Genomic DNA, 22665 nt, shown 5'->3' with positions numbered 1-22665 from the left:
CAGAGGCAAGGAAAGACCAGCAGAGAGAGAGCGAGAAAAGAGACAGAGAAGAAAAGAGGCAAAGAGAGAGAGGAAGAGACAGAGAGACAAAGCAGAGTCAAGGAGGGAGAGAGAGAGAGAGAGAGGCAGAGAGAGAAGAAGAGACAGAGGCAAAAGGAAAGGAGAGAGACAAAGTCAAAGAGAAAGAAAGAGAGAAAAAGAGAAACATACAAGTAGTTAAGAAAACAAAACAAAACAAAAAACAACAGTGTACCTGATTCCTTTAAAAGCCAGGGTAAATTTAAATTTAAAACCTATAATTGGTAATTGACCCTACAACACTCCAATACCACCTTGTTGTAAGTGTAAACAAGGGCATAGCCTGAAAGCACTGAGGCCACTGACAACCTGTAGCCTTCCAATCAAAAGTCCTTAACCCAGTAACCCACAGACGGCCCAAATGCATTCCATCTGTTGTGGCAACTGCTTTGCTAACAGAAGAAAGTAGAAAAATAACTTTTAGAGGAAACTTCGTTGTGAGCACACCCCATCAGTTCAGTAGTATCCTTAGTAAAAAAAAAAAAAAAAAAAAAAAAAGATGATTTAACATTAACTACTGAAAATTCCCTTAACCCAGCAGGTTTCCTAACAGGGGATCTGAATCTTAATTATCATAGAAAGGTCCAACCGGACCTAGGAGGAACTCCCTTCAGGACAGGACAATAGATGGTTCCTACTGGGTAATTGAAGGGAAAAAAAAAAGCTATCTATACCAATTCTAAGTTAATTTAGACTAAACAAGGTCTTATTAATAGCAAAAGATAATTGAAATCCCAAACTTACAAGTTTTTCAACAAAAATAAAGTTTGCTAAAAGTTAACAGTGTAACATGTATTATAGTAACTTCTAATCTTGTGGCCTTAGACAGTCTAGTCCACAGACATAAAGGAAGTTTGCTTTGGAAAAAAATGGTTATCATCTTCAAAAAAAAAAAAAAAAAAAAAAAAAAAAGAGAAAAAAGGATGGGGGCAGAATTTATGTAAAAAGAATGTTATATGGTAAATTCTTGTCCTGAAATGAATTAACGGGTTGTTTAAAGAAAGAAATGTTTGTAATAAGTCAGAAAATTGAGGCATGTCGAAGAATTGTCTGTGAAAGTCGTGAAAGAGAAAAAAAGTTAAAAAAAAAGGAATTTATGCAAGAAATGTATAATTTAAAAGTAATTAGGCCTCCTGAATGTAAAACTACTGAAGAATCAGTTTATGTGCAAGGTATATAAGGAAAGTAAAATATACCTTTAGTAAAAGGATTATAAGGAGGCATAAGAATGTAAATTTTTACATTAAAAGGTTAAAAAAAATTGTTTTGGCTGGGCACAGTGGCTCACACCTGTAATCCCAGCACTTTGGGAGGCCGAGGTGGGTGGATCACGAGGTCAGGAGATCAAGACCATCCTGGCTAACACGGTGAAACCCTGTCTCTACTAAAAATAGAAAAAATTAGCCGGGCATGGTGGCGGGCGCCTGTAGTCCCAGCTACTCGGGAGGCTGAGGCAGGAGAATGGCGTGAACCCGGGAGGCAGAGCTTGCAGTGAGCCGAGATTGTGCCACTGCACTCCAGCCTGGGTGACAGAGTGAGACTCCGTCTCAAAAAAAAAAAAAAAAAATTGTTTTGAAGATTTAAGCAAGTTTTAAAATATTAATTGTAAATAAAATTCTTTGTGTAAACATATTAGCTAAAGTTAAAGGGTATCATTCAGTTTTTCTGTGAACTGGGCATTAAAGTAAAAACACAATGGATTTCTCTTAAAGCACTAACCTGCTCTTTAACAAAGATTGTAAAAGGTTAAAAAGAGTCTATAAAAATCTTACCTTATGATCCGACATTAAAAATTGCATACATATGTCTACAAAGTTTTATTAAAACTAAGTTTAACATTAATAATACACTAATATAAAGGTGAAATTTAGCTTATCTGGTGTAAAAATCATACAGGAAGCATTGTTAAATATAAAATGATGTTTGGCTTTCTTTGGTCTAAAAACTAATAAAAATAGGTGCTAAAGGAAATTTCTCAGTGAGAAGGCACCAAGGACTTTTAAGTCCACTGTGATGTCCCCACATTTAAAACAAAAGGTCAATTTCTTAGAAATTATATACTTGGTTTATCTTCCACTTTCCTTTCCCTCAAAACTAAAAGTCTTTTAGCGCAGGTACCACCCCTAGAATTTCCAGTAAACCAGCACCAGCCTGAAGATTACCTTCTCATCAAAGGGTGGAAAAAAGGAAAACTTGAGCCAGCCTCGGAAGGACCCTACCTTGTGCTGCTAACCACCAAGACTGCTGTTTGTACAGCGAAAAAGTGATGGACTTATCACACTGGAGTCAAAGTGCCACCCCCTGCAGAGTTGTAGGCCACAGTCCTAGGGGAAAACCCTACCAAACTAAAGCTAAGAAAAGTTTAACTCCTTCATCTATTCTATTACTCTTTCTTCTTTCCTCGCTCTATTCCTGACTAGTTATTAACATAACCAAGTCAATTTTGCTTCAAACTATTGCATTTAATGCTTGCCTTGTTATACCCTCTGGGGACTTACCAAGTCAAAGACAGCTTTCTACTTTAGAAAAGTACCTCTGTCCCTCCTGACTCTCCTCAGACTGGGCATTAGTAAATTGGGACCATTTAATCCAGGGAGATTTCGATAAAGACCCCAGTGACAACCAGGTGTCTTGCCCCTCAATGTAGAGGTTTTATGCCGTAGTTGGTCCAATGTTCTGTGGACCACTAAAGAGCAAGGATGGACTGCCCCAACCAGTTTTTGTAATTTCCTAAAATAATGCATTCATTTTATTAGAGGATCATAGAAGTTAAAGACTTAAAACAAACTTTGGCAATTAAGACAGGATATCAAGATGCAAATGCCTGGTTGGAATGGATCAAATATTCTGTCCGCACTTTAAACAAAAGCAATTGTTATGCTTGTGCACATGGCAAGCCAGAGGCCCAGATTGTCCCTTTTCCACAAAGGTGGTCCTCCAGTCGACCAGGCGTAGGCTGCATGGTAGTTCTTTTCCAGGACCTACAGCCTGGAGTAATAAGTCATGCCAAGCTCTCTCTGCTATATCCCAAAGTCTGGCACCCTGTGTGTCAGCCCCCAAGGGCCATCCAGCTTCTGTCTCCCAACACTAAGTTTGCTTTGTATCTCATGACAGGGATGAAACTTAGCATTCCTTGGAGACCTGAAAGGATGCAGCGAGCTTAAGAATTTTCAAGAGCTTATCAATCAGTCAGCCCTTGTTCATCCCTGAGTGGATATGTGGTGGTATTGTGGTGGACCTTTACTGGGCACTCTGCTGAATAACTGGAGTGTCACTCGTGCTTTAGTCCAATTGGCCATCCCTTTCACCCTGGCATTTCATCAACCAGAGGGAGAGAAAATAAGACATCATAAAATGAGAGAAGTCCCTTATGGGTCTTTTGACTCTCACGTCTATTTAGACACAATTGGAGTCCCACAGGGAATTCCAGATCAATTTAAAGCTTGAAATCAAATAGCTGCAGGATTTGAGCCAATATTTTGGTGGGTGACAGTTAATAAAAATGTAGATTGGATAAACTACATTTATTACAACCAACAGCAATGAGTTTTCATGAGTTAAAAGAAAAACTAATGTCGGCCCCAGCCCTGCAGTTACCTGACCTGACAAAACCCTTTACAGTCTATGTGTCAGAAAGAAAAAAAATGGCAGTTGGAGTTTTAACCCAGACTGTGGGGCCCTGGCCAAGGCCAGTGGCCTATCTCTCAAAACAACTAGACGGGGTTTCCAAAGGCTGGCCCCCATGTCTAAGGGCCCTGGCAGCAATAGCCCTTATCTGCACAAGAAACAGATAAACTAACTCTTGTACAAAACCTGAATATCAAGCCCCTCCATGCTGTGGTAACTTTGATGAATACCAAAGTACATCATTGGCTAACAAATGCTAGATTAACCAAGTACCAAAGCTTGCTATGTGAAAATCCCCATATAACCATTGAAGTTTGCAACACCCTAAACCCTGCCACCTTGCTCCCAGTACCAGAGAGCCCACTTAAACATAACTGTGTAGAGGTGTTGGACTCAGTTTATTCTAGTGGGCCAACCTCCGAGACCATCCTTGAACATCAGTAGACTGTGAGCTGTATGTGGATGGGAGCAGCTTCCCCAACCCCTGCAAAGTGACTCTGAAGAAGACAAGCCCTGCTCCAGTCACGCCCGGAAGCTGACTGGTCCACGCACGGCTGAAGCATAAGAAAACACATCGCAGGACTCATTTTCCTTAAAATTTGAACTTATACAGTAAAGACTTCAACTGACCTTCCTCAGACTGAGGACTCTTCCCAGTGTATACATCAAGTCACTGAGGTAGGACAAAATGTTACTACAGCCCTATTATTTTATGGTTATTATAAGTGTACCGGCACTCTAAAAAGAACTTGTTTGTATAATGCTATTCTATACAAAGTATGTAGCCCAGGAAATGACCAACCTGATGTGTGTTATGACCCATCTGAGCCTCCTATGACCACAGTTTTTGAAATAAGATTAAGGACTGAGGACTAGTGGGGGCTCATAAATGATATGAGTAGAGCATTAGCCAAAACAGAAGAAGGGGTGCCCAAACAAGTCACCTTGAAATTTGATGCCTATGCTGTCATTAATAGTAATAAGTTAGGAATAGGATGTGGTTCTCTTAATGAGAGAAGAGGCTATATGGCAGAAAATAAGTATATTTGTCATGAATTAGGACTGTGTGAAAATGAATGTGGATACTGGTCTTGTGTCATTTAGGCTACTTGGATAAAAAATAGAAAGGATCCTGTCCACCTTCAAAAAGGAAAAAGTGGCCCTTCCTGTACCAGTGGTCCGTGTAACCCACTAGAACTACTAATAACCAACCCCCTTGATCATCACTAGAAAGAAGAGGAGTGTGAAACCCTAGGAATTGATGGGGCTGGACTGAATCCTTGAGTAAATATCGTGGTTTGAGGAGAAGTTTATAAATGCTCTCCTAAACTAGTATTTCAAAACTTCTATGATGAACTGAATGTGACAGTACCAGAAATTCCAGGAAAAACAAGAAATTTGTTTTTGCAATTAGCCAAGCACGTAGCCCAGTCTCTCAGTGTCACTTCATGTTATGTATGTGGAGGAGCAGTAATGGGAGATCAATGGCCATGGGAAGCCCGAGAATTAGTACCTATAGACCCAGTTCCTGATGAATTCCTGGCTCAAAAGAATCACCCTGATCACTTCTGGGTCCTAAAAGCCTCAATCATTAGACAATACTGTATAGCAAGAGTGGGGAAAGACTTCACCCTTCCTGTAGGAAGACTCAGCTGCCTTGGGCAAAAACTGTATAATAGTACTACAAAAATAGCCACCTGGTGGAGTTCAAACCACACCGAGAAAAATCCTTTAGTAAATTTCCAAAGTTACAAACCGTGTGGACCCACCTGGAGTCCCATCCAGCCCCCACTGGATATGTGGGCATAGAGCCTATGCCAAGTTACCTGACCAATAGGCAGGTAGTTGTGTTATTGGCACCATTAAACCATCCTTTTTCCTACTGCCCATAAAAACAGGCGAGCTCCTAGGATTCCCTGTCTATGCTTCCTGAGAAAAGAGAGGCATAGCTATAGGAGACTGGAAAGATGATGAGAGGCCCCCTGGAAGAATCATAAAGTACTATGGGCCTGCCACTTGGGCACAAGAAGATTCATAAAGATACCAACCCCCCATTTATATGCTCAACCGAATCATACGGTTACAAGCTGTCTTAGAAATAATCACTGATAAAACTGGCAGAGCTTTAACTGTTTTAGCCTGGCAAGAAACCCAGATGAGAAATGCTATCTATAAAAATAGACTAGCCATAGACTACTTATACTAGCAGCTGAAAGACAGGTCTGTGGAAAGTTTAACCTGACCAATTGCTGTCTGCACATAGATGACCAAGGGTAAGTAGTTAAAGATGTAGTTAGAGATATAACAAAGCTGGCACATGTGCCTGTGCAAGTGTGGCATAGGTTTAATACTAGGTCCATGTTTGGAAAATGGTTTCCAGAATTAGGAGGATTTAAAACTCCTATAATAAAAATTATAATAGTAATAGGAACCTGCTTGTTGCTTCCCTGTGTGCTGCCTTTGCTCCTTCAAGTAATAAAAAGTTTTGTTACTACCTTAGTACATCAAAGTACTTCAGCACAAGTATACTATATGAATCACTATTGATCTGTCTTGTAAGAAGACATGGGTTGTGAGGATGAAAGTGAGAACTCCCACTAATGAGTGAGGTTCTCAAAGCAGGGGAATAAGGGAGGAGACTACCCCTCATATTGTTGTATGCCCAGTTTCTGCCTCCAAAGAAAGAAGAAGTAAAAACTAAAAGGCAGAAATGAAATCCATAGGCTGGCAGCCCTGCGCCGCACCATGAGCCTGGTTAAAGATCGACCCCTGACCTAACCGATTATATTATCTATAGATTCCAGACACTGTATGGAAAAGCACTGTGAAAATCCCTGTCCTGTTCTGTTCCATTCTGATTACCGGTGCATGCAGCACCCCCCGAGTCACGTACCCGCTGCTTGATCAATTCATCACAACCCTCTCACGACCCTCTGACATGGACCCCGTTAGAGTTGTAAGCCCTTAAAAGGGACAGGAATTGCTCACTTGGGGAGCTCGGATTTTGGAGACATGAGTCTTGCTGAAGCTCCCGGCTGAATAAAGCCCTTCCTTCTTTAACTTGATGTCTGAGGGGTTTTGTCTGTGGCTTGTCCTGCTACATTATGATCAAGAGTAACAGCTGGCTTATCACGACTTGCTCAAGCCTTCAACCATGCAGTTCACACTGATCCAAGCCATTATGTCATGAACTCTGCCCAATTCCAACCAGTTTCCTAGTTTTTAAGACTTGAAAACCCTGTGAATATCCTCCCTCGACTTCCCACTTCTGAAACTTACTAAGACTGCCCAGGTAGTGGTATCTCTTACAATGTACAATACATCTAACAGCCTTAACTTTGCTTGATCAATGGATTTTTCTAGTGGTCTTCTGGGCAGTTGACATGTTAAAAGTGAAATGTTATTCTTATGTATGAAGAGCAACATTATGTATGTCATATCAAATTACCTTTACATCTTGAATATTGGATTAAATGTTAAAATTTCTCTGGATCCCTTCAAGAATCTTGGGTCTAGTAGACCTTGCATTATTCTTTACCCTTGGAAATTAAAGAAACCCACAGAAGTCTTATTTTCCATATGAGTCCTGTGGTGGCACTTTTCCTTCCTCCCTTCTCCCCTCCTCCATTCAGAAGGCAGAAGAAGATGAACAGAAGATTGATGAGAGTTTGAAGCCATGTTCACTCACGGTTGGATGGATGGTTAAAGGAATTGTAACTATTAAATTCATTCAAAACCAAACACTTATTGTGTGTGTACAGCTCTTATTTTCCTGGGAGAGGGGGGCTTAAGAGACAATCCCAAAATATTGAGCCATGAAAAATACAAGTTTGAACTGTGCAGGCCCATTTATACTTGGGTTTTCTTCTCCTCTGCCACCCCTGAGATAGCAAAGCCAACCCCTCCTCTTCCTCCTCCTCAGCCTACTCAGTGTGAAGACAACAAAGATGAAGACCTTTATGATGATCCACTTCCACTTAGTGAATGGAAATATATTTTCTCTTTCTTTTAATTTTCTTAATAACATTTTCTTTTTTCTAGCTTACTTTATTCTAAGAATACAGTATATAATATATACAACATACAAAATATGTGTTAATTGACTTATGTTATTGGTAAGGCTTCTGGTTTATAGTAGGCTATAAGTAGTTAAGTTTTGGAGAGAGTCAAAAGTTATATACAAATTTTTGACTGCATGAGGGGGCTGGCACCCCTAACCCCCATGTTGCTCAAGAGTCAACTGTGTAAATAATTATAGAGATACATGAATTAAAGGAATCAAACAGGGCACAGTAATTTAGGATTATGGAGTCAGTGGGTTGGAAGGATGGGGAGACCTCTTAGAGAGAATGGGCAGTGAAGGCCTCCGTGGGAGGTACTGAAGCTAAGACCCGAGAGAGAAGCAAGGCTGGACTAGGGTGAGGCAGGTGGCGCATACGACACAGCATTGAAGGAAGCCCTCAGTCTCAGCATTACACGAGGCAAGATCGGTACTTTCCCAAGCCTCTCTTTCCTCGTGTTAATTTTTATTGCACCCTAGAGAGGAGAAATAGACAGTCCCACAAAGGTTGTGGAGTGTGTGTGTGTGTGTGTAGAATAAAGCAGTAAGGTGAGGGGCTGGGGAGATGGATATATGCACAGTGATCCCAGGCAGAATAAACAGGCTATACATAGGCCCTGAGGTAGAAAGGCATTTGGTAAGTTTCAGGAGCTGAAAGGAAGCCCTTATATTTGGATGAGCATGGACAGAGATAGAAAAGGCCCAAGAGGAAGGTGAAGAGGCAGGCAGATCCTGCATCAGGTGGGCCTTGCAGGCCACATGAGGCATACAGATCTTATCCTAAGTGTCATTAGAATAGTTTCTAATCTGGGATGCCATGTGATTGAATATATATTTACAAGATTTCTGAAAAACAGATTGAAAGGGGGCAACGGTGGCCGGGCGCCGTGGCTCACGCCTGTAATCCCAGCACTTTGGGAGGCCGAGGCGGGCGGATCACAAGGTCAGGAGATCGAGACCATCCTGGCTAACACTGTGAAACCCCGTCTCTACTAAAAATGCAAAAAATTAGCCGGGCGAGACGGCGGGCGCCTGTAGTCCCAGCTACTCGGGAGGCTGAGGCAGGAGAATGGCGTGAACCCGGGAGGCGGAGCTTGCAGTGAGCCGAGATCGCGCCACTGCACTCCAGCCTGGGCGACTAAGCGAGACTCTGTCTCAAAAAAAAAAAAAAAAAAAAAAAGAAAGGGGGCAACGGTGAAAGCAGAGAGAACAATTAGGAAGTGTTTGTGTTAGTACAGGCCAGAGAGGAAGATGGTCGGGACTGGATGGAGATGTAGTTATGTGTCACTTAACAATGAGGATACTTTCTGAGAAATGTGTCACTAGGTGATTTTGTCATCATGCAAACATCACAGAGTATATTTACACAAACCTGGATGGTATAGCCTACTACACACTCAGGTTGTGTGATGTAGCCTATGATCCTAGGCTACAAACCTGTACGACATGCTACTGTACTGAATGCTGTAGGCAACTGTAGCACAATGATAACTATTTGTATATCTAAACAAATCCAAACATAGAAAAGGTACAATAAAAATAAGGTGTTATAATCTTATGGTACCACCAGTATATATGTGGTCCGTTGACCGAAACATTGTTTTGTGGCTCATGACTGTACAAAGAAATGGACAGATGTGAGGTATATTTTGAGGCAGAAATCACAGGACTTGCTGACATGTGGATGTGGAGCTTAGAGGAGAAGTGTGGCTTGGAGATCTAGGCTATGGAAGTGGGTGAGCTCCTCTAAGGAAAGAGGGAGAGGAAAGGAGGGAGGAATGGGGTGTGGAAGGGAGGAGGGATGAGGAGAAGGTCTGGGAAGCTCTAACACTTAGAAGTCTGGTAGAGAAGAGATCAGACAGGAAATAGTAAAGTGAGGTACATACAAATTTAAGAAGAGTGGTGTTTCAGCAACCAAAATGTCTATTGATGGATAAATAGATAAGGAAAGGGTGATAGATACATAAAGTGGAATGTTATTCAGCCATAAAAAGAAGGGAATCCTGTCATAAGTCACAATATCAATTAGTATTGAGGACTTTATGCTAAGTGAAATGAGCCAGTCACAAAAGGATAAATACTGTGTGATTCCACAAATATGAGTTATTTAAAGTAGTCAGATTCACAGAAACAGAAAGTAGAAAGGTAGTTGCCAGAGGCTGGGAGGAGGAGGTAGTGGGGAGTTGTTCAGTATTGCCTGAAAAAGTTCTAGAGACCTGTTACACAACAACGTGAATATACTTAATGCTACTGAACTGTATACTTAAAAATAATTAAGAGGGTAAATTTTGCATTATTTTTTAAACCACAATTTAAAAAATAAAAATTAAAAAAGGAAGTATTTCAAAAAAGAGAGAAATGGTTAACTGAATTGAGTGCTGCTGAGATGTCAAACAAGATGAGAGCAAAGTTAATTATAGAATTGTTAAGATGGTGAACAGTGGTGACCTTTATACAGTTGGTTTCAATGGCATGAAGAGCATGAGAACAGGAAGGTTAGAAGTGGAGACAGTTTGTGCAGTTTTCAGGAGGTCTAGCCAGGAAGAGAGACTTGAGGCATAGTCAGTGAGAGGACAAAAAATTGAGGGAGAATTTTGTTTTGCTTTCTTTTGTCTGAGGAAGGAAGATACTTCAGCATATTTGAACATAAATAGCATTATCCGTAGTAGAGGGAGAGATTGATGGTGCAGGAAACAGGAAGAAAATCTAAAGAAATGCAATCCTTAAGAACGTTTGAGGAGATAGGGACAGAGCTCCTCTGAAGGGACTAATTTTGACAGGACGACAGAGACTCCCTCTCACATGACAGGAAAGAAGGACGAGAAGGCTGGAGTGCATGCAGATGGAACGTGGGTTTAGGGGTGAGAAGAAGATAGAATCCTCATCTGGTGGCTTCGATTTTCTCTGTAAAATATTAGGTGAGGCTGGGGAAGAGTTGCAGCAACCGTTTGAGGAAAGTCAATGAATGTAATTAGTCATCCATGATCATGGATAAACGAGCCTGCCAGTGAATCATATCAGGGTTGACCAGCTGTGTGGAATTTTGTATTTATTATTTTAAAGTGAAACTAGCATGTTATATTTTATTCTAATATGCACAAGATGCACATGTTTTAACCTCAGAATTTGGGATGCATTCTAGCACTGTTCCATAGTTTCCTAGTATTGTTGGTTTCCTCGCATTGTTTCATAGTTTAATTGCCACCATTGTTTTCTTTATGGTTCATAAAACAATGGGCATATCATAATCAATGGCACCTTACGGTGAATGAGGTATGGTAGATGGCTTTGTTCTGTAATTTTATACCTGCCAAGTACAGCTGCTTGTGTACAGACATGGAGAGGGCATTTGTTTCAGGTTTGGGTTTTAAAGAAGATGAATAAAGTTGAGAGAGAGCTGTAAAGTTGACAATAGCTGTCAATAACAGGCATATTTTGGCCCACTTAGGGAAAAACACAATTGCAATGGGACTAGAAAAACTGCTTCCTGTGGAGATCAGCTCTTCATTATCGGAGGAGTTTAATCTGGAATTTTGGTCCACATGGCTAGTCTAAGATGTTTTGCCAAATTAAGATCGTATCATAAATTTCTCTTGTAAGCTTAATACTCATGAAACAACAGTTCAGAATTCCTTTATCAATCACCTTTTCCGATAGATGTCCAATACTGAATGATCATGAGTCATGTCCTGGGTGACTATTGAAGAAAGGATAGGGAACATGTGTATTCACTCACAGAACATTTAATAATTACCTGCTATATGCCAAGCAGTCTATTGGGTTTTGAGGAAATAAAAATACAAAATGAATTATCTGATGTTGAAGAGCCCACAGTCTGATTTAAAAAACAGACAAGAAAGAATTGACACCAGAAGTATTCTTTCATCCAATAACTTACGTAACATGTATTTATTGGACTCCTACTGAGTGCCAGGCATTGTTCTAGGTGCCAGAAATAGCACCTAGTGCTATTTGCAGTGACAAAATTACCAAGTCCCTACCTCCGTGGTCCTTACCTTTTAGTGAGATAGGTCAATTGACCAATAGCACACCACTAAGCATGATACTTTTGACTAGTGATAGACTGAGGAAAACAGTGAAATGTTATAGAGAATGACTGGGTATTACTTTAGATTGAATGTTAAGAGTATAAATTAAGCTATATATTTTTTTCTTTGACACAGAGTTTCGCTCTTCTTGCCCAGTCTGCAGTGCAGTGGCGCGATCTCAAGCAACTCTCATGCCTCAGCCTCCTGAGTAGCTGGGATTACAGGAGTGTACCACCAAGCCCAGCAAATTTTTGTATTTTTTGTAGAGACAAGGTTTTGCCATGTCAGATCTCCTGACCTCTGGTGATCCACCCACCTCGGCCTCCCAAAGTGCTGTGATTACAGGCGTGAGCCGCTGTGCCTGGCCAAATTAAGCTATTTTGGCCGCAGTAACAGAAAGTCTAACAGTGGCCTAAGCCCTCGAGACACTAATTATTTATTTTAAAAGCCCAGAGGTTATCAATCCCAGTATGGATTTAGTAATTCAGTCATGTCATCAAAGTTCAAGAGTTTTTCCATCTGTCTGTTTCCCCATTCGCAACACATTGACATTTTCCTCATGGCTGCAGAATGACTGCCATAGCTGCAGATACTACATCCTCTCAATTTCCAAAGCCAGAAGGGAAAAAGGGGTGGGAGAATGGGGACCAGATAACATTTTTTCTCCCTAGTGTAGCTGTCTTAATTATCAGGGAAAGGTTCTTTCTAGAAGCTTTCACACCCCCTAGCAGACTTCCCCCTAAAATTCATCAACCAGAAATGGTGCCCTCCCTACATGTAGTTTCGTGACCAATGAAGAAGAACTATATTACCACAGTTCATTCAAAATAATCATGGGGCATCAAATCTGAGTTTTGGGCAAGGAAGAAGGCATTGTGGACTGGGGTAGGTAAATAATGATTGCCACCTCAGAGAATGCTTCCCTGAGGAGATGACATTTGAACCAGAACCTAGACGATGAGGTGGTGCCAGTCTTGTGCACCACGTCTCATGGTGGCACAAAAGGAGAAGCTAGGCCAGAGTAGATGGTCAGGAAGGGCTAACAGGGGAAGAGGCACTTGAGGACGAGAATGAGTCAGCCAGATGAAGCTATGGGTGGAGAGGGGCGGAGGACTTTCAGGCTACAGCAAAGCCCAGTGGAGAGGAAAAGCAATGTGAGCCAGTTTGTATGGCTGGAGCAAGATCAGCAGGACAAGGCAGGCCACAGCCTTCATGGAGATGATTGCAGAGGGGAGGATTTGGATTCCAGCATTACGAAATCAGCGATAAGGCAGATGTATGCAAAAGAATGGGTACTCAGTTTCACCTAGGGCTTTGGAGGAGACCTACTCAAGAAGAGAGTTAGGTTGAATCTGACTGAGTACAAGGAGTCAGCCAGGGAACAGAGGTGGGAAGGATGTCGCTTAGGCACAGGGCACACACAGCAGGCATGAAGGCTTGCAGGCTTGAAAAAATGTGATGAAACCATCAGTAGAGCATCACCAGTGGATGATGTATGAGTCAGAGAGTGACTGGGGATGAGGCTGGAGCCATGGCTGGGAGTCCCGCTTCATTTGGTTTAGGCCAGTACAAGCACCTGCCTTTTCAAAAGCTGGGAGTCCCAGCTCTGGAAATAATAGCTGGGTTGGCTTCCTCATTTATGCTGTGCAGGGCTGGGCTTGGACGATCTTCAAGAACACTTCCATTTTTTACATTCCTGATCTCTGGTAGATGCTCAATAAACGTTTACTGAACAAGTGAACCATTAACCATTAAACAGTCTCTCCTGCTGCCAAAACTTTGCTCATCAGTGTAAATAAGACATATCCTTCAAGGCCTGGTCTGTCCCTGTGTTCTCCATGAAGTGGTTCCTGACCAGCCCAGCCTCCGTCAACTCCTCCCTTGTTGGGAGTGACTGCCTCAGCTATTAGTAGAGAAGATCTTGTATGTTTTTCATATTTATGTGTTTTCTTCTTCCAACAAGAGGTGTGAACTCTGGGAGGTTAGGGGTCATATTTTATATGAATTGATATATCCACAGATGCATGGCACACTGGGCATTTTGTATATACATAATGACAATGCAGCTGGTGAGGATGTGCTAGTGTAGACTCACCAGTTGTAACAAATGCATCACCTACTGTGAGATGTTGACAGTGGAGGAGGTTGTGTGTATGGGGGGGGTAGGGATATTTGGGAAATCTCTGTACTTTTGCCTCAATTTTGCTGCAAACCTAAAACTACTCAAAAAAATAAAGCATATATATATATATATATATATAAAATTTTTTTTTTTTTTTGAGACAGGGTTTTACCCTGTCACCCTGGCTGGAGTCCAGTGGCACAATCTCCACTCACTGTAGCCTCAATCTCCTGGGCTCAAGTGATCCTCCCATGTCACCATGTCAACCTCCTGAGTGGCCAGGGCTACAGGTGTGTACCACCATGCCCAGCTAATTTTTTTTTTTTTTTTTAAGTAGAGACAAGGTATCATTATGTTGTTCAGGCTAGTCTTGAACTCCTGGCCTCAAGCATTCCTGCCTCAGCCTCCCAAAGTACTGGGATTACAGGTGTCAGGCTCTGTGGCCAACCTATATTTTTTAAAAGATGGAATTTTCCCATCTGAGGAGCAGACTTGAGTGAATTTTAAGAGGAGTATTCAGTCCTCAAGGGGATTCACAAACTTAGAACTAGAGAAAAATAGCAACACAGTACTCACAGCAGCTGGGAACTTTCCCATCCTTCCCTGGTCACTTCCTAGAAGATTAAGACTAACCAAGGAAACAAAATGAGGAAGGGGGAATGCTGAGATTAAAATTAAGGGGTGCCTTTCAGTATATTAAGAGAACTTCATGAGGATTTTGAAAAATGCCATGCTCTAGATAAATATAGCTTTTCAAACATGGGATTGGGGAAGCTAAGAAGTTCATAAATACAAAAAAACCAAGAATTTTTGAGTGTTTCAAATTTAAAAAAAGATATGTCACTGATCATGTTGCTTTTTGAGAGTCTTTGTCCTTGTGTCAGTCAGTGTAGGGTAGGTTATGCTGAGGTGACAAATAGCTCCCAAATCTCAGGGACTAAGAATAGTAAGAAGTAATCCTTTCTTTTTTTCTTTTTCTTTTTTTTTTTTTTTGTGACCAAGTCTTGCTCTGTCACCCAGGTTGGAGTGCAGTGGTGGGATCCTGGCTCACCACAAGCCCCACCTCCCAGGTTCACACCATACTCCTGCTTCAGCCTCCAGAGTAGCTGGGACTACAGGCGCCTGCCACCATGCCCGACTAATTTTATATATATATGTAAATATATATATATATAAATATATATATATATGTATATGTATATATATATTTAGTAGAGACGGGATTTCACCATGTTAGCTAGGATGGTCTCAATCTCCTGACCTCGTGATCCACCCGCCTTGGCCTCCCAAAGTGCTGGGATTACAGGCGTGAGCCACTGCGCCCGGCCAGAAGTAATCGTTTCTTATGATCATCATGTGTTAGCAGGGACCTCTTCTTATCATGGTCACTCAGGAACCCAGTCTGATGGAGTAACTATTATTCTGAATTGCCGGCACCATGCAGAATTACTTGCATGCCCCACTGATCACAAGGAGGTGAGAAATTGCAATACTACCGTTTGGTTGCAACTGGGGACTGATAGGAATGATTAGGGAACTATACCACCATAATCCTAGTGACCAGAAAGCCAGCCAGCCAGTACCAGAGCCCCAAGCAGAGGCACTCGTGATTTCCAAATTTCATCTTTAGGCTCAGGCTGATTTGTAAGAACAAAGGAGCTACAGCCATGTATCATATGTCCTGTGCTATCACCACAGTCTTGAATCCCTTGCCCAAGACAGGAGCCTTTGCTTTTTGTGAGAGTCCGTGTCTGTCACCCAGTGTGACTCATCCATTCTCCAGTGCAGTGCCCCTCCCACTGCAGGAGCTACTCCCATGCAGGACTTGTCTGTCAGGCTGCAGCACTCCTGCCCATGGGGCTGACTGCCTGTGGGAACGCAGGGCCCAGCCTGGGGAGCTGCCATTCGAGGCTAACTTGACTCTCATTCGTACAAGAGCCCAGCCTGCTGATTTGTAGCAAGGTATGACAGAGGAGAGCCAGTAATGTCCATATCTCCAGCTGCCAGGGAGTGGGGCAAATTTGCCGGTGACTTTGTCTTTGGCCAGCCACAGTGAGTAGTCCCAGGTCCTCCTTCTTCCAATGACTTTCTTTGGAGAGGAATTTCAGAGATGACCAGCCACTCATGATTCTGTATGTATGAGGTTTTGGTAATTCGGGGTTTAATTAATAACATATGTAGTGAATAAGTGAATGTATACAGTGAATAAGGGAACATGTACAGTGAATAAGAAGGAATTTGTTAACTTTGAGGCACTTTATATAATAAGAGCACAAGTCTGTATAAAAATATTTTTGTTTTCATTTATTCTTCTCTGTTATTCTGTGCCCCACTAATTTTATCCAAAGATCAGAATATAGGAAATGGGAACCTCTAAATAACATTTTTTTTCTGATCATCTCCAAGTTACTAGGTGTAAATACAGAAGTTAATGAACATTTTTATGATTATTTTCCCTCATCAGACCTTGTAATGTTTTATCTACAATTTTGGCTTATTATGAAGATATCACTAGCCTCAAATCCTTCTTGAAACTGAGGAATATTTTTATACCTTCTCAAAAAATCTTGCACCAACGACTAACCTATGCAATGAAAACTCTTGGCCTTACACATTCTTCTCAGATGAGACCTTCTCAAGAGGAAGGTAGACTTTCGGGAGATTTCTCTTGGTTCTTAAGCTTGTCTTCATTGTGTCATTCTTCGTATTGTGGGGATGTAACTACAGTTCCGTTGTTTTTTATACTATTCTTTAAAATAGTATAATTGATGTTTCATTCGTTTTTTCTGATTCTTTGTCAGTATTTGTTGAATGTGAATTTTAAAAGTTTAGTTTTGCTTAAAAATGTTTATCCTTTGAAATTTGACAAAATGTGTTTTTGCCTCTTAAAGCGAACTGACAGATGAAAGTGAGGCTTGAATTTTTCTCACATTTTGGTTTATTACATTTCCTCTTTCAAAATTCATTCATAGACTTATAGTTTCGAAAAATCCACTTATTCGTAGTTCAAATACATAATTTCAAATATATTTCCGGGCAAGTGGTTAGCCTTAAAAGACTGCAAGACTTGTACTTTGTGTCCTTAGCGATAGTATCCTAAAATAATGTAGCCACAATCCTGTTCTAACAATATTTGCATAATATACAGTTACAACATCATTGTCTTTTTTGAAAAATGAATAGAAATGTGTAAACAGAAATCAGACCTCTTCTTCACAGATAATGAGATCAGGGGATTCAGTTACCAGGCCTGGTAACTGGTTGCTCTTTCTAAAATTGGACATGGGAGGAGAGCACAGGGTTTGTCAGTCGAAGTCATGTGCCCTGGGTTCAAGCATTAACAGGGTGCAGTTCCTATAGAGGATAATATTTTTAAGTATGTCTAAAAGATAATAGAACCAACTGAAAATCAGTCTTCTTTATCATCAGCATGTTCTGGTAATTCTAACCCATGTCAGTGATATGGGTCAGTGATATGGGCAGACCAGGCCCACAGCCACCTTCCCCACTTGGTACTGCTGGTGTGTGTGTGTGAGATTTGACTTAATTCAATAGTGGGCAACAGTCTATCTCAGGAGACAGTGGCTACTTCCAAAAAACCATAGTTTAGCACACGGTCTATCAGTCTCATTATCTTGGGAATTGATGGCTTCTGAGTTTGTTATTTTTATATATTTCTTTTAACATAAGAGCCATCTCCCAGGCCAGTAAAACTCCTGATTTTATTTTTATTTAGGGATGACACTATAGAATCTACTGTTTCTGCCTATTATTCCTGAATATTTTGACTGCAATGAACAACTCGTTAGCTAAAGCCCCAAAGGTGATTCTATTTTAGTAATCCTCAGAGATCTCATAGAACCCAGGGTGTGAGACACAGGGGTCTGAGTGGCCTCAGGACTCTCTTTATGATCTTTGCCCCTCTTGGTGCATCTGCTTCCTTTTGCTCTGTCCTTCTTTCTACAGTTGGGGTGTTCTCAATCACATATTAATATCACCTAGAGATTTTTTTTTTCTCAGTTTTGTATATTAATATCATCTGTGGAATTTAAAAGACTGTTTATCCTAATGTTAACAGCACAATCTAGGTGAAGGGAAATGTAAGTGTTCATTGTTCTATTCTTTCCATTTTTCAGTTGTAATTAAATTATTCGAGATGAAAAGTTTGGGGCAACATATTAGTGTCTGAGTCTCAGCCCCAGAAATTCTGATTTCAATGGTTCTGAAGTGGGGCCCAGGCATGAGCATATTTTAAAAGCTCCTCTGGGAATCCCGATGGGCGATTGAAGGTGGAAATTACTGCTATGGATTGCTGGGATTTTCAGCTTCTCTCGACAAAGAGAGTGAGTCCCATCTCTTTCTTCTTGTCCAAATTTCAAAATTCCTGGGGTGAGGATGGATGGGTTCATCAGCTGCCATCCCCTAATGCAGTCAGCTCTGGCCAGGTCCACCATTCAGCTGGCTGCACAAACAGGAAACATGGACAGGCTAAGCAGTTTCCAGACAGGCATGGGTCGGCTGAGGGGCTAGTTCGGAAAATAAGTGTAATGATAATAGGAGTCCAGTGTATTCCTCTAACAGAAATGCAAAGTGAGTCCTGAACTGCTGAATTTGAGAGTATCCAGCTGTTGATAAGACAAAGCCATTGCGTATTATGACCGCCATTTTTTCAAATTATGTCTATTTCAAAAGAATGGAATAACAGAGAATTGGTCTTTGTTAATTTGAAACTTTTATACCGCAAAATACAAATTAAACATGTTTGATAACAAAAACAAAAATCCTCTCCATATTAGAGTAGGAACTTGCAAAAGTTGCTCTGCATTAGATGATGTGTATTAGCAAATACTGTGCTTGGCATAATGTTCTAGTTGTAGCAGGTATAAATTTTATCTCATAATACATCTGGCTTTTAAAATATCACATTTCCTCAAAGATTCTAAATCAGTTATAAATCAGTTAATAGGACGAGTCCTCCCTACCGCCCTTTGATTTCCTACAAATATTTTTTGCAGGAAATTCTATCTTGGCTTTGTGTTTGGAGAGGCTATTTCCTACTAAGGATCTGGTAAGAATTTGGAGAGTCTAAAGCAATCTCAAGTCATCATTGCAGTTGGAAGAGAGTGGCACTATCCCTTCTGTGCAAGCGTGGGCATGGAGACATTTTATGATGGTCTTTAATGCCTTTGATCTCAAAGTTCAGTTCTCTTCACATGCTGAGTCATCCATGAATATCTTCTCACTTCTACAGGCATTTGGTGGTACAGGAACTGATACCTAGGGAGTTTATATAACCTCTTCCCTTTCCCATACCAGGAGGAAAACTCTTCTTCCTTGCCCCAAATACCTATATTTTTACAGTATTTGGAACACCTCTTAAGCCAGGTGTTTGTACAAGAAGAAAGCCTACATGGGAATTGAGTTCTGGGTACTTAGCAATTTCTTCTTTGGTTGTGTATCACAACAGCCTATAATAACCCTTTGAGGTAGAGAGCTCAGAACTTTAAAAAATGTTCAGAAAAGATACCTCTTCATTGGCCCATTCTTCTATAACAATGAGACACACACACACACACACACACACACAATGGCCCAGAGCCATTTCCTGAGGGCTGTGAATCATGTGCTTTGGTGAGGTGGAACTGCTAAGGGAAGACAAGAGAAGCATAATGCTGATGCCAAATGCCTAAGTCATGACATGTTCTCAGCTGGTTCTGAAAAGAGAACTGGGCGTCCTGTAGCAAGAACTGGGCTTTGGGAGACAAAAAGGTTCTATGAGTTCTGAAGCAATCAGAGCAAAAAGAGAGAGAAGGAAGAGCACAGAATGAGGGACAGGCAGTTTCCCATATCCCTGAGAAGTGGTGAAGACCAGACCTGACCCAGGCAGATAGTCTTTGGCCACTGAGAAAACAAAGAATCCGTGTGATCTATGTGGACCTGGTTACCAGAGAGGAGAGCGGGACATGGCTATTTCAGTGTGGGCAAAGCAGGGCTGAGTACTGATGCCCAAAGGCCAGCAATGATTGTACATCTTGGCAGAAGCTACCGCTGTGGAGGCTTCATCCATGGATGTCTTTCTCCTGACACCAGAATATTATCCCAGGAGAGAAAGGAAGAGGAAAAGAAGGAAGAAATTCTGAATTGATCAGAAGAGACCTAGTTTAAACTGAAAGTCAGTGTGTTACCTTGCATGAGTTATAATGCAAAAAAAAAAAAAGAATAAATAAAACAAAAACAAAAACATTTGCATTCATGCCTCACTAGTTTCATGGCTGTTAGACACAATCATCATCTGTGTGTACTTGTCATAAGTTTAGAGTTTAAGTAAGGATTCTTAGTTGGGTTATTCAGATAGCCATGTCTTCCTCCAAAATGCTGCCTGTGCCTCTGAAATGCTCTCTTTTCCCTGAGCCTCTGTGTCTCAGTTCTCCTTCTCTGCTGTCCTTCTGGGATCTCATGCTGGAAAAACCATTTCAAAACTTCTTTGGTGCAAAACTCTCTTCCTGCTCAAGAACCAAATTGTAAACAAGTCACCCTTTGAATAGAAACACTGATACCTTGACCATGTACTCATTTGTTTAGCTATCCAGAATGAGAGTAAAATACAGTATTTTCAGATATACCAGGATGAAGAGAGTTCTCAACCACAGATGTTCATTTAAAAAGTTTGAAAGGATGCAGTCGAACAAGAAGTAAAGCAAATACAGAGAAAAGAGATGTAATACTAGAAAGAATGTAAAAAGTAAGGAACCAAAGGAGGAAATGTGGCTCCAATATGGAGAACTGGAGAGGATGGAAATATCTTTTGGTTTTAGGGGTTAGATAGCCCCTTATTTTCATATTGCTTTTTACTTTTGAACATCCATTTGGGGACATTTTTATCTCTTCATTTATGAAGTAATTAATCACAAATAATTATTCATAGTGCTCCTATATCTATATCTACTGAGAGAGAGAGAGAGAGAGAGAGAAACCCAAACATGGGTTGGAGCTAAAGTTCACAAATAATCTGAAACTCCAACTTGTAAAATAATTTTAAAAGATCACTGGTTGGGTGAGTATGCGTATTTTAGTGTAATTATTTAAGCCATTGAGGCAAGAGGTCCACATTTTTAATCCCTCTCCAGCCATGCGATCAGAGTAGAGATGCGACCTAAAATTTCTCACTCAATATCCTCATTTTGTCAAAAAGGAAATAGTTATTACTCATCAATGAACACAGTTATGATAGTTTATACTACGTAAACATTCAGATGCAAAGTTTTTAGAGACATCTGTAGGTCAGGAATCATTCTTTTGAGATGAACTATTATAAGCTCTCCGGAACAGCTGTTATACATGCAACCATTATATGTACAAATATTTACAAATTTGCACGTATTTTTAGAACTATTACGTATTTATGTTGGGCTTTCTCATTCCCGAGTCCTCACTCATGTGAGTGACATAGTGCTGGGGTGCTTTTGCAGAAGTAGGAGGCATCATGGCTTAACATGTCCTACAGTTGTGATAGCAACATGGCTTTTACAGAAAAAACAAGATGTAGCTTATTGAAAGCTGAACAATAGTAGAAGTGCTTCAGGAAAAAATTTGCATAATGAAAATACATCAATCTCAAAACAAACATTTCAGGCTAAATACTACCTAAATTTCAGCTGAATTCCCTTATTTCTCTTTGTTTCCAGACTTGCTCCTCTTTCTCTATTTCATCTCCTAATGGCCTCAGAACAGTTTACTCTAAAAACATTAATGTCATCTCTTTTTGCTACCCTTTTCATATATGCGTTTCCGCCACTAAACTATTGTCTTTTTCTCCAAAGTTAATAAAAACCTCTGCTCTTCACTCCTCCCTCTTGCTCTTTTGGGCATTGATGGGTCCCATCATTTTTCTTCTTTGTATCCATCTCCCTGCCATTGCCTCGGTTTAGGTCCTTGTTACTCTTCACCTGGACTAAGGAATGGCTTCTTCGCTGACGTCCCGGTTCTGGCCTCTGCCTTCTGACTTACCTACTGCACTGTTGGCAAAATAATCTTTCTAAAATGAAATCTGATTCTGTCATTAAAATATTTCTGCTGGATTACCTCAAATCTTCACTTTATATTGATACTTTGCTTCTATTGATGTCTCTTTGCTTCAAGCTCCTATTTATGAATTTCATGATGGTATTTTGATTTTTCAAGAGTTATCTTGATCTGTTATTTTATCTTTTCTTCTTTGAACTCAGGTGTAATAAAAAACACGCTCATATTATCTTGTTCTGTATCTTTAACTGTGAAGAATTTCCTTGCAAACGTGTATGTGTATGTGCATATGTGTGTGATATTAACTTTTATGTTGGGTTCTTTGACACAAGCTCTGCTTTGTTTTTCTTCAAAACGTTTCTCTATAATGTGTTTGCATTGTTGGGATGCATCTCCTTTCATCTTCCTTGTGCTTAAATACTCTGATACACAGAAGGTGACTTCTTGACTCCTTTCTCTCAGTATCTGACACTACTTCATTCTTTACCAGGATAAGGTTTGAGGTAGAGGCATTTTGATCTGTATCTCCTTTTCGGCAGTGTAAGGGGGAGAGCAGGCGGAAGAGGTGCTCTACAGCAGCACTGACACCTGGTATATCGGGAAAGCTCCAAGGAACAAATAGCCAGTATTCTCCATAGGATTTTCCTGAAGAAGATTTAGCTGAAAAGAAGAGAACTTAATGAAGAGAATTTTTTTTTTTTTTTTCA

The 22665-nt window shown here is 40.6% G+C and overlaps 1 protein-coding gene across 3 annotated transcripts in view; it reads left to right on the top strand.

Annotated features, from left to right (window-relative positions):
- Positions 1–15740: 15740 nt before the first annotated feature.
- ADGRF2 (adhesion G protein-coupled receptor F2) overlaps positions 15741–22665 on the top strand; it is a 39462-nt gene continuing 32537 nt past the window's right edge. For 2 of the 3 annotated variants that reach the window (XM_078001329.1, XM_078001331.1), the window contains exon 1: positions 15744–15898. The gene's annotated coding sequence lies outside the window, so the exon portion shown is untranslated. Of the gene's footprint in view, positions 15899–22665 lie in introns of all 3 variants that reach the window. The other variant, XM_078001330.1, reaches the window with a different exon arrangement.

This window comes from Macaca mulatta, chromosome 4 (assembly GCF_049350105.2).
Source record: "Macaca mulatta isolate MMU2019108-1 chromosome 4, T2T-MMU8v2.0, whole genome shotgun sequence".
Classification (NCBI taxonomy): domain Eukaryota; kingdom Metazoa; phylum Chordata; class Mammalia; order Primates; family Cercopithecidae; genus Macaca; species Macaca mulatta.
Note: the sequence above shows the minus strand (reverse complement) of the source record. Positions and strands in the feature narration are given on the sequence as shown.